Source organism: Pipistrellus hanaki (assembly GCF_964339955.1).
Source record: "Pipistrellus hanaki genome assembly, chromosome: 1".
In the NCBI taxonomy this organism is placed as follows: domain Eukaryota; kingdom Metazoa; phylum Chordata; class Mammalia; order Chiroptera; family Vespertilionidae; genus Pipistrellus; species Pipistrellus hanaki.
The window spans coordinates 177071477-177085033 of NC_140503.1; positions in this window are offsets into that span (position 1 = coordinate 177071477).

Consider the following 13557-nt stretch of genomic DNA (forward strand, 5'->3'; position numbering starts at 1 on the left):
AAAAAAAAAAAACACAACTAAAGTTTGTTTTACACTTATATTTATTCATTCAATTACTTAGTTTTAGTGATATGTAGGTGCATTTAATTATATATGTAGACTATAAATATTTATATTTGAATTAATTTATTGATTTGGCATTATTATAGACATAGAGAAAATATCTGCCCATATAGAGCTTATATTTGTAGTGGAAAAATGCATAAATAAATAAGTAAACATTTAGCAAAATAAGGAAGAGGAGGAGAGAAGGCTGGAGGTTACTGCAACTTAAATTAGTATAATCAGAAATGCAAACCAGAAGATGACTTTTGAGTATAGGTTTGAAGAAGATGATTGAGCAAGCCATTTGCAATAAATAACTTGTAGTTTTATTCTGAGTGACATAAATTGACATTAAAGGATTTTCAAAATGGAGGTGATCTAATTTGACTCACATTAGTATCACATTGTCTGCTTAGTGGGTAATATTTAAACATTCTTGTAGAAAATGTATTTATTGCAACAACATAAAAATATTCCTTTGGGCAGCTAACCCTAACAGTTAACCTGCCTTTTTTGATTAAGTTAAAAACTTAAGTAACTCATTGCATATATTAATCAATACCAAGTCTGCTGGTAACTAAATATTTAGAAGAAACACACTAATTTTAATGATTAATTTCCTTGGCATTCTAATTTTTATTACTTTAATAAAATAAGTCATCAGAAAACATTGAGTTAATCCACACTCTTGCCTGAATTTTTTTTGTGTGTGTGTTTGTGCAAATTTAGAGCATAATATTATATTCTCGGTTTTATTAAAAAATAGAGGCCTAATGCATGAAATTTGTGCATTGGGCAGGGGGGGTTTCCCTCAGCCTTGCTTGCATGCTCTCCAATCGGGACCCCTTGGGGGATGTCTGACCACCAGGCAGACATCTCTTTTACAATCCAGGACCACTGGCTCCTAACAGTCACCTGCCTGCCTTCCTGACCACCCCTAACTGCCCCCCACCAGCCTAGTTACCCCCAACTGCCCCCCCACCAGTCTGGTCACTCCCAACTGCCCTCCCGCCGGCTTGGTCACCCCTTACTGCCGCCCCCCCAGTGGCCTGGTCACCCCTCACTGCCCCCCTTTGCCAGCCTGGTCACCACCTAACTGCCACCCCTGCCAGCCTGGTTGCCCTATGCAGCCTACTACTCAGTTGTTTGTTTGCCCCTCACTAACCCCCTTGCTGGCCTGATCGCCCCATGCAGCCTACTGCTTGGTCATTTGGTCATCCCTCATTAATCCCCCTGCTGGCCTAGTTACCCCACTCAGCCTGTTCGGTTGTCTGTTCGATTGCAATTGTTGCTTAGGTTTTTATATATATATAGAACGTGATCCATTTGAATAAAATATAGAAGTTCTTACAATATCATAACTAAATGCTGTTAAAGAAGGCCAATGAGGGATAAAATTACAAGCCTATGATGGCAGAATATATGTTAGATTGTGGAGGAAAGGGAATAACTAAAATAGATATAGACACTATGAGGGACTAGGAGAGGGAGTTAAAAATGTATATATAAGGCCTATGAAGTATTTTAATAAGAGAATGACTTTTGAATCCAAACCTGAGAAAATTGGGAGAACTGGCTATACTAATAAAAAGATAATCTGCTAACTAGACAGGGAGACCTTCTGAGAGACTTTCTGGACATCCTTTTAGACAAAGCCATGATGGTGTGGCTGAAGCAGAGGTGCTTAGGGGTGAGGAGGCCAGGAAAGGAGGGAAGTTGGTGGTGATGAGGCCAATGGGGGGGGGTGGTGGCAGTTGAGGGTGAGCAGGCCAGTAATGGGTGGTGGTTGGGGGCAATCAGGCCAGCAGGGAGGGCAGTTCGGGGCAAGCAGGTCAGTGGGGAAGCAGTAGAGGGTCATAAGGCCAGCAGTGGGGGGCAATTGGGGGCAAGCAGGCTGGTGGGGAAGCAGTTAGGGGTGATTAGGTTGGCAGGCAGGTGAGCAGTTAGGATCCAGCGGTCCCAGATTGTGAGAGAGATGCACAACTGCCAGTTTAGGCCTGAACCCACAGGACAGTTGGACATCCCCCAAGGCAGTGGTTGGCAAACTGTGGCTCAAGAGCCACATGTAGCTCTTTGGCCCCTTGAGTGTGGCTCTTCCACAAAATGCCACGTGTAGGCATGCATGTACAGTGCTATTGAAACTTCGTGGCCCATGCCTAAAAGTAGGTTTTTGCCTCTCAAAAGAAATTTCAATCATTGTACTGTTGATATTTGGCTCTGTTGACTAATGAGTTTACTGACCACTGCCTCAGGGGGTTCCAGAATGGAGAGGGTGCAGGTTGTCTGAGGGACACCCCCCCTTCCCACCCCGTGCATCAATTTTTTGCAAAGGTCCACTAGTGTAGGTATAAGTGGAAAGACAGATCCAGGTAGAATAAATATTTAATGCCCTCAAAAAAGAGCCTTTTCTAAGCATCTGAGAAACACCAAGGAGGTCAGTCAGTGAGATACAGGTAAAAGCGAGGGAAGGGAAGTGAGGGCCATGGGTGGCCTGATCATAATTGGAAAGTTAATGGTGGCAAGTCATGTGGGAACTTGGGTTTTTATTATAAATGAAAATAGTAGTTTGGGTAGAAGACTGATATGACCTGCCTTACACATATGATAGCATGGCTGCTCTGTGAAAAATAGAGAGATGAAGACAACCTGGCTATCAGAACAATGTATTTAAGAACTGACATATAGCATTGTGTAAGTTTAAGGTAGACAATGTGTTGATTTGATAGATTTATATATTGTGAAATGATTAGCACAATAGCAATAGCTAATACCTCCATTGTATCCCCTAATTATCATTTTCTCTTTTGTGTGTGGTGAAAATCTTAAAATCTCAATCTTAACAACTTTTCAGTATATAAGGCAGCATTGTTAATTATAATCACAATGTTATGCATTAGATCCCCAGAATTTATTCATCTTCCAACTGAAAGTTTGTTCCCTTTGACCAACATCTAAGACTAAACAAATAAATGACTTGCTTTGGCAGTGGAATCCCAACTAGGGCTTTGATTGATACCATTTTAAGAATTTCTTCTCTGTTATGAAAGGCAGGAGACAGACGGTTTGAAACCAAAGCCACTGTTTCAGAAGTTGCAAGCTGCTGATCTAAGGAACAGATTTAGCCTGTAGATTTATTTTATTTGGCACATAACTGTTTTGAGCAATCACCTAACAATAGGAAGAATTCATACAAAATAGGGTTTTCAAGATTATCTTGAAATATCAGACACTCTGGCAACACTAGGTCTAGCATCAGACACTAAGCAACCATAGGAGCTAGTGAGTGTATGCCTACTCTATACAAGTCCATGCACTTATGTCCCACAATCCTTAACCCCACTCATGGTAAGATGCATTATATCAGTGTTTTTCAACCTTTTTTGGGCAAAGGCACACTTGTTTCATGAAAAAAATCACGAGGCACACCACCATTAGAAAATGTTAAAAAATTTAACTCTGTGCCTACATTGACCTATATATAAAGTAATTCTCTTGAATAGGAATCAAATAAACACAAAGAAAGTATTTTATAATTACTTTATTACAAAATATTAAGTAAACAAAATAGTGAAAAATTATAAAATTCTTGTCTTGTCTGCACCTACGGCACACCAGGCAACATCTCGTGCCGCGGAACAGTGGTTGAAAAACGCTGCATTATATCATCATGTTTGCTTTGTTATCCTATCTAATAAAGAGAGAATATGCAAATCGACCCTCAAACTGTCACAAAGATGGTGGAGCCCAGTCCCCTTAGCCCCGCCAAAGTCGTTTCAGCCCCATTGCTTTCCCAATGCTGGAGTCCCTGGGTCTTTCAGCCCCACCACTAGAGTCCCTAGTCCTTTCAGCCCTGCCAGGGGTGGGAAACAAGCTGGAGTCCCCAGTCCTTTTGGTTTCTGTGGCCCCTGGACCAGAGGTGGAAGCCAAGAGTGTGGGGAGCACTAGGAATGCTGGGAATTGTAGTTCTGGTGGCAGACACATTGCACAATCTCCTAGAAACTCCAGAGAAGTGAGCCTAGAGCAAGTTACTGTTGTGGGTGGGGGATGGAAGGAAAGCAAAGGTGAGAAACATAAGTAAAGTCCGAGTGTCGAGAAAAAATTAAAAGGATGATATCCTGCAACTACTAGGAAGTCTCCACCAATGGAGAAAAGAAGAAAAAAAAAAGGAAAAAAAGAGCTCTATTATTCTGTGAGCACCAAACCCGCCTGAGCTGAGGTCTCACACAATTCGCTCATATGATTGCAAAGACAGACAAAAACTTCACTCTTATGTAGCCAGGCAGATACAATGCACAACATGCACATTTTCATGGAAGAGAACTTAACAGGACCATTTGCTATACACCTTTTGGTAAGTCACCTTTTTGGTGGCCATCTGTGTTATTTTATTGCCATAACCAAGAGTAAAAATTAAAACTTTTCTATCTCTATGACAAGCAGGTCCTTACAGCTTGGAGCAAGGGAACTATCTATAATAATAAAAGTGTAATCTGAGGGACAATCAGACAGGCAGGCAGAGGGGTTAAGGGTGATGAGGCAGGCAAGCAGAATGTTTAGGGGCAATCAGGCTGGCAGGCAAGTGGTTAGGAGCCAGGGAGACAGGGGTCCCAGATTGTGAGAGGGTGCAAGCAGGACTGAAGGACTGCCCCCCCCCCCCCGCAAGAATTTTGTACACTGGGCCTCAAGTTTTCATTATATTACAGAATATTCTATGTACACATCTCTTTCAAAAGAGACAAAATAATAGATATGAAGGAAGTGGCCTGCATTAATATTTATATTCTTAGTTCATGAGTATTTGAGTTTGTGACCTCTATAGATGTTTAATGAAATTTAATCATCTTGTATAGGAAAGTTATTATGAAAATGCATTTAAATGAGTTATACTATCATATTAAGAAAAAAGCAATTCTACTTCCAACAAATATTATATTCTAGCATGTCCTTTAAATTCTGAAACTGGTAATTAGAATGTATTATGAGTTTGGAGGTCTTTTCACTTTCTAGAACTATTTTCTTATTATATTTCACAGTTCTGCTTTAAGTCAAATCTTCATTTGTATCCTACTCTTTGCTTGATTATATACAGATCTTACCTTGGGTTAACATTTAGAAATAGAAATTTCCATGAAGATTATTATATTTCTGAAACATATTGGTTAGATTTGTTTTTTCTAAGTGTTAAATTATCTATTGATACTAATAAAAGATTAATATGCTAATTAGACCTGGAGACCTTCCGGACATGCTTCCGGACAAAGCTCTCTAGAAAACTTATTTTAACTGCACCAGGTTTAACAACTTGTCACTGCTCTTAGCTTGTGTTGGCACTGTCCCATCATACAAGACTATGTAGCTCTCTTCCTTGGAGCTGTGAGGCATTCCTAAGGCTCTCTAGAATGGTCTCTGGTGGGGTTTACAAGCTCTGCTTGTTTCTTTTTCTCTTTGGAGAACCCCCAGCTAACAGCTGATTTTGCAGTCTTCTATGGTATACTGGCTTTGGCTATTGTGAAGAATTAGATAATGCATTTCAGAGCAGCACTTTACCACCCACCCACACCCTTTGCTTTCATAATGACCATCCTATAGCAGCTTGGCAACTCAAGCATTTACATTATTTTACTTTGCAAATTACTTTCAGCTCACAATTCACTCAGAGGAACCAATTGCAACTAAGAGGAATGAAGAAAAGTGAAGCACCAATCAGCAGCTCTTTTCATCTGCTTATTAATATAGGGCCCAAGGCTGACTGGTCTGGAACTTGGGAAATCCTTCACTCGGGCTCTTTCCCATGCTAGCCCCACTCAAGGTTCAGATTACCTTCTTATTGCATTTAAAGTTGAGCAAACTACTTCCAGTTATCCTATTTGTTTTTATCTCTTCATTAGCCACAAGCCTCCAAGATTAGAAGCACAGTGTCTTATTGCACAATATATCACTGTAACATCCCCTCTCCCAAAAGGGAAAGCTTTGCTGTTGCTAAAGTGCATCCTTCATACTTAATATTTCTCCATAGTATTAAATATTTCACAGAAAGCGCCAAGTTTCTATTATATACATGATAAACTCCTCAGAAAGAGTGTAAAGCAGAGATGTTATTAGTTATTGGTTCTTTATGTATTATTCTCAGTTCACATATATATCCAGAAGGAAATAAAAAATTCTCTGCATTAAAACAAGTATTTAGTGCAGTAAAACATACTAAATCAGCATAAGAAATTACTGCTGTATGTTAATCAGCCATAGTTTAATGTTAAATTTAAATAGACTAATTTAGATAGAAATTTAATATCATCACAACAATAAAATTATCTTTTATCTTTAACAACAGAAAATGTGGTATCATCATTAATCAAACATTTTGATTAATGCTATTGTGACTGTCATGTTTTTAAATTAAATACAGCATGTAAAAAATGTTGTTAAAATCATGCAAAAAGGAATTTAATAATATCATCAAGGTGTTCACATTATCATCATTCTAAATAAATGCTGAATCTCTAGTTAATAGAGTTCTGATAACTATAATCCTGGATAAAAGACATGTAAGGGGAATTTCTACATCTCCCAATGCTAATAAGCATTAAAATTTTAGAACCATGGTACATCACCCACTATCTTAAGGATTCTGTGAAAGTCCTTTATTCACTCATTCATCAAATATTTATTGAGCACTAATACCAGGCCAGTCAGTTGAGTAAGGGCTATAAATACAATAGGGGACAAGACATAGTCACAGTCTTCAAGAAGCAAAAAGTCTAATGGGCAATTTAAGCAGGTAAAAATATTACCTATCATACAAAGGACACCTCGCTCAGCCCTGTCGTGTCATGGAAAGATTCATGGAGCCAGTAAAAGGGACGTTGAAGAGCATTTCAGGCAGCTGGGACGGCAAGGGCAGTGGAGCAGGGCAGAAAAAGCATATTCACAGGGGAAACAGAATTTAAGTTTTAGAATGAAGCACCTCTCAGGTTAGAAAACACTGATGTCATAAATTACAAAATAGTTTAATTATGTTCACCATAAGATGTGACATTATCAGGAAAAAATTAAGTGTATGACATTGGATACATATCATACTACGGACATTGGTGAAATAATTGCTTCAGACCTTGTTATATGTTACACAAATCTGTATAATTTTTATGACAAAAACAAACCAGCTGTGTGTTATGCATTTTGTTAGTTCCAGCTCTGATAGTGGAGATCGGTAAGGAGGAGAGAGCCGCAGCACTTGATCCTATTCTATAGTTTCTTGAATAGCTTTCTAAAGTTGCTTCCTAGTAATAAGCAATTTACCCTGGGTACACCAATGCAATTCAAAATATTTATTACTAAGTTAGACTGAGTACCTGTAAGGAGATATGATGGGAGAGGGGGCTTACTATTAGTAAGATTGAAGGACAGGCACTAGAATGTGTGCTACAGGGCTTATAGATAGCAGTAAGTCTACTTTATTCCATCATTTATTCATAAATTATTTTTTTAGTTATTCAGTAGTTATTATGTATCAGGTAAGCCCCCCCCCTCTCCCATCATATCTTCTTGCAGGTACTCAGTCTAACTTAGTAATAAATATTTTGAATTATTAATGCCCCGGGGGACCCTGTGGAGTGATGAATAACACAGACCATATTCCTGCTTTTATGGAATTTATGCTCTATTGGATGATAATAGTTTTACTATGAGCCTCAATTTAGAATTATCTGAAGTGTTCACATATGTTCCATTTGGGTCAACTCACCGATTGCAGTGGTCGCATGTAAAGTTATAGGAGATTTTATGGCCAAATGAGGGACGGATTGTCTTTCTAATGCAGCGTGAAAGTATCCTTTGTTTGATTTGGGTCACATGAGTTAAACCTTCAGCATGCATTTACATTCTTGAAAGTCAACATTGGAATATTAGGAGATTTTATTTAAAAAATGGGGATTCCTATGTTTTTCTTAAACATTGGAAGCTGACCCTGCTGGGCCCATGTGATCTCATGGAACCTCTGGGCAGTTACTACATGGTATCTGTACCGCTAGAGTTGGGCCAGGGGAAGAAATGCCTATTTTAAATGAAACCTTCACAAATGCAAAATTCATTTGCTATGCCATCATTTATGTTTTTAAAGTCTTTAATTTTAAGAGCAGTTTTATGTACACAGCAAAATTAAGAGGATAAAGATAGTTCCCAAATATTTCATACTGCTACACATGCCTAGCGTTCCCCCATTATCAACGAGGCCAGTCAGTTGCGAAGGGCTATAAATACAATAGGGGACAAGACATAGTCACAGTCTTCAAGAAGCAAAAAGTCTAATGGGCAATTTAAGATTAGTTTTGATTAATGCTATTGTGCTGCTATTTGTGGGATTGGGGACTAATGACTGTGACTATGTCTTGTCCCCAGAGTGGTAGCTACGTTATAACTGATAAACCTATACTGACTCATCATAATCACCCAAAGTCTATAGTTGACATTATGGTTCACTTTTGGTGTTGAACATTTTGTGGATTTGGACAAATGTATAATGATATATATCTATCATTGTGATATCATACAGAATATTTTCACTGTCCTAAAAGTTATCTGTGTTCTGCTATTTATCTCTGCCCAGCCCAAACACTGACAATCACTGATCTTTTTAATGTCAATTGTTTTGTTTTTCCCAAAGTGTCATATCATCAAAATTGTACACTATGTAGCATTTTCAGATTGGCTACTTTCACTTAGTAACATGCATTTCAGATTACTCAGTCAGTTTTTTTTTTGAGAGCTCGTTTATTTTTAAACTGAATAATATTCTATTGTCTGAAAGTACCACAGTTTATATAATCACCTACTGAATGACAACTTGATTGCTTCCAAGTTTTGGCATTTGTGAGTAAATAACATCCATGTATGTTTTTGTATAGACATACATTTTCAACTCTTTTGAGTAAATACCAAGAAGCATGGCTGGTGGATCACATGTCAAAATTCCACACCCTAAACTTGCTAATCTTCATAAAATAATACCCACAAAAACCTTACAGCTAACATCATACTTAGAGGTGAGAAACTTGAAGTTCATCCACTAACATAAAATCTTTGATCTTTTAATACCTATAGACCATGTAGTGATGGATGCCTTCTCTTTCATTTTACCTGTTCTGTATATCCAGTGTTCTTGTTATTACGTAATACATGACAGTGGAAGGAATGGTACAATAATAATTGAAAGTTTTGAAATTGATCCTTCTTGTGCAAACACATTTGTTAAGTCTTTTTAGAAAAATATTTTGTTGGTAAATGGCTTTCAGTTAACTGCAAAATGTGTTTGTTTTCCCTTCAATATTGATAGCTTTCCAAGATACAGGATTTTATATTGGCAAATTTTGTCTCAGCACTTTGATGTTATAAATGTAATATTTTCTCTGATGTTGAAAAAATGCTAGAAATCTAATACTCATTTTTTATATGTGGCCAGTCTTTCCTATTTGGCTGTTTGACCTCAACTTTGTCTTTTTTTTTTTAAATATTTTATTGATTTTTTACAGAGAGGAAGGGAGAGAGATAGAGAGCTAGAAATGTCAATGAGAGAGAAACATCCACCAGCTGCCTCTTGCACACCCCCTACCGGGGATGTGCCCGAAACCAATGTACATGACCTTGACGGGAATCGAACCTGGGACCTTTCAGTCTGCAGACCAACACTCTACAACTAAGCCAAACCAGTTTCGGCTCAACTTTGTCTTTGATATTCTTTAAACATAAACACATTTATTCTGCTTGAAATACGGAGTCCTTCAAGAATGAGTAATTTATATATTTCATAAATATTGGAAAATTCTCACTATATATTTTAATATGGCTATTCCAGTTGTTATCTTTATTTATTTTGGAACTCAGATATAGACATTGTTAATATTACCCACATAAGCACTGCCCATAATGTACCTAGTTTTTTCTGGGTATTTTTTATTAAATACTATTATGTTCCCCATATTTTAAGAACAAGTTTTTAATAAAATGTTCTCAAGTATAATACAACTGTATGATGAGCAGAAAACATAAAATTTTCTCACAATTTACTTTAATGTGGAATATTCAGAGTTTTAGACTTAGCAATGCTAATAAAATAATATTGTACTATAAATGTAAAATTAATAAATGATGATCAACTATAAGTAATCTTGAATAAAGAAGTGTTCGTAAGTTTTATATTTTCATCCTAAGCTTGAGTATTGCTAAACTTATCCTAAGTGAATTATTCACACTTGAATTTTTCCTCAGAAAGTTTATGGCTCAAGGAATTCATTAACAGATTAAAATCGAAGTGTCGTGGCGAGTTCTCTCAGAAGCTGAAATTGTGCCCAAAACTACAATCCAGCGCATCAAAATAAAAATCAGAAGGCTTCTGATTTTCTCAATAGGGTAACTGAGAAAGACAGTTCTATACTCTATTGGCTATTTGTGACCCTATCTACTGGTATTCCAGTCACCATAGGCCAGTGGCATTCATCAATATTCATAAAATAAATACATGATCCCCACACCTCCAAAAGCTTCCAGAGAAGCAGTACTCATTTTTAATAACAAGTAATTGGGAGATTTACCCAAGTTTTGTATTGATAGGATTTGTATACCTTTTCTAATCTATTTGCCAGATCCTCGATATCCTGTATTTTCCCCAAACATATGATTTTCTTCTGATAAAGTTATTCTTAGACAATCACAAAGTCTTAAACTATGTTGCACAGTACTTTTTTTAAAAATATATTTTATTGATTTTACCCAGAGAGGAATTGAGAGGGAGAGAGAGTTAGAAGCGTCAATGAGAGAGAAACATCAACAAGCTGCCTCCTGCACACCCCCCACCGGGGATGTGCCTGCAACCAAGGTACATGCCCTGGACCTGAATCGAACCCAGGACCTTTCAGTCCGCAGGCCGACGCTCTACCACTGAGCCAAACTGGTCCCGGCTGTTGCACAGTACTTTGAAGACTGACTTTTGAGGAATTGGTTCATGTTGAACATGAAATATTTCTAAGAGAAGCATGTAAAATCTTATTATTATAAGATGATATAGTTGTCAATGTATTATTTTTACTACTGGCAAACTCCCTTATTTACTTATTTATGTTTTTTGTATTACTTAATTCTTAAAAATGTGCATATATGGGACACGGTTTTTATAATTTACATAAATTTCTTTTTATCTATATATTATTTATCACTTTTTGTTTTTAAATTTTTCTAACTTTTTTATGCATTTGTATATATGTGTGTAAAAGATTTACGCACAATCTTAAAATGCTTATACAGAGTTAAACAAACAACTTTGCTAATATTATGCACTAAATAATAAATGTTTTTTTTAAACACCTTATCTCCTATTCTCTTTGGAGATTGTTAGAATCACCAATAAAAGAAAATATATTAAATGCACAAATGCTTTTATCATTTGCAGTATTCAATTTAACACAATTTTTTTCTAGGAAAAAAGAACCACATTTTTTTCCTAGAAAGAGAGGCTAGTATAAAATAATGCTCAAATTACTAAGAATATATTATTTTTAAGTCCAAGATAAACAAAAAGTGGTTAAACATTTATAAGGTGTCTAATGCTTGCAGATAATACATGTATGTGGAAATTCAGACTTAGACAAAGTCACAGGAAGAATAAAGCCTTTTGTGTTGAATAATAGTACATATGTAGTTAATAAATTGTTATTATTACAAATAATTTTTAAATGTGGTAAATCAAACATAAATCAAAGGATTTAATATAGGAAACATCACCACAGAATTAAAATAGCTGACATTTTCATAAATGTTGAATGTTAGGAGCTATACATTCTGCTAAGTGCTCAATATGGATTGCCATATTCTCCTCTGAGTAGTCTATATGGTAATATTCATAATACCCCCATTTTTCACATAAAGGAAATGAGGAAACTAGTCTGACGCTATTCTCCCAGTGTTTAAGATTTTACCTGAGTTACTTAACCGCACTCATAAAAAGCATTCTCATCTGTTCTTTCTGACAGTAATAATGTACTTAGATGAATATTTTACTAAGACTTTGACATATGAACAGAAGTCATAAATAGGCAAAAAAAATTAGTTTTCTATTCTACAGAAAATTAAATTAAAATAACTAAAAAGTATCAACATCTAAGTGAAGAAGTTAAAATGAAAGAAAGGCACTACACGGGCTTTTTTCCCAGTGTATCTGAAGATTTGAGCTAATTTATACTTTCATGGTAGTTTGAGGATGTATGTCCTCCAGATGGAAATGTGACCCGAGACCCAAGTTGCATATTTATGCATTAAATAAACCATAAAAATAGTGAACCGTTTTTGTACTGTTTCTTAGATATTGCTATGAGATAATGAGTGTAAAAGCTGTCCAAGTAGCTGTATTGCTCCTCATGTAGAATTTGGTTACAGGAAACACAGATTTCAGCTTTGTACAGGAAAAAACATAGTCTCCAGCAGAAAAAAATGAATGCCTGAATGTCTAATATAGTATATGAAATAAAAATAGCCCCCCTTTATAGAAATCAAGTGGACTGTACTAGTATTATGAATTTATTGAGTTATAGTACACACAATTGAGGAGGAAGCCCTTACGACAAGCTAGTCTTGAATATTTCCAGTGAAAAGGAAACCACTTTGGATTTTTTGTTTAATTTTTAGCATTGTAAATACAAATTCTCTATGGAGGAGCAGTACCAGAATATAAGAGTCTGTTCCTGGGGCTTGAAAAGCTAAGGAAATTTTCCCTTCCTGGTACCAGCTGGAACCTGGTTTCCATTTAGCATTACTCACTAAATTTATAAGCAAGTGTTCCCAAGACTGATTTTATTTTGATTGACTAAATTGAGGACCTATACAAATGCTTTAATTTAGCAAGATGCCGAGGAGACTTTCTTTGAGTTGTTTTGATTATTGCCTTAATCCTTTTGAAACAAGAAACTAAGACAATGAAACTGAAAAAAAAAAATGAATATATAATCCAAATTTTGTTCTGGCAAATTACCCCCTTAGAAAACAAATGGGGAAATTTACCAAAAGGCATCCAGTGGAGAGAGTTAAAATGTTTTACTGTATTAGATGCTTCTCCAAATAGAAGAAGGTATTAGGTGTGAAGAATATATTTTTTCTCTAATAGTTGCATGATTTTTTAACTCTTAAGTCATTAGATTTAAGAATAATAAATATCTCAAATCAACTGAACTCAACAATTTTCTATTTCCCATGCACAATGATGTGTAACCATATTGTGTTTACCAGAAATTTTGCAGCAATACTTAGATGCCAAGAATATGATATAGCTTATATATTTTAAAAAATCCCACTATGATGTTAGGGATAGTTAAAAACCTAGATTGGTTTTAAAGAAATAAAAACCCAAAAATTCAAATTAAAGAACAAATTAATTAATCTAAAATTGAATACTTCTGAGTTTCTTAATTATAAGTCCTAAAAAAATTGAAATCTAAAATGTATTAACTTCTAGCCGGGACCGGTGGATTG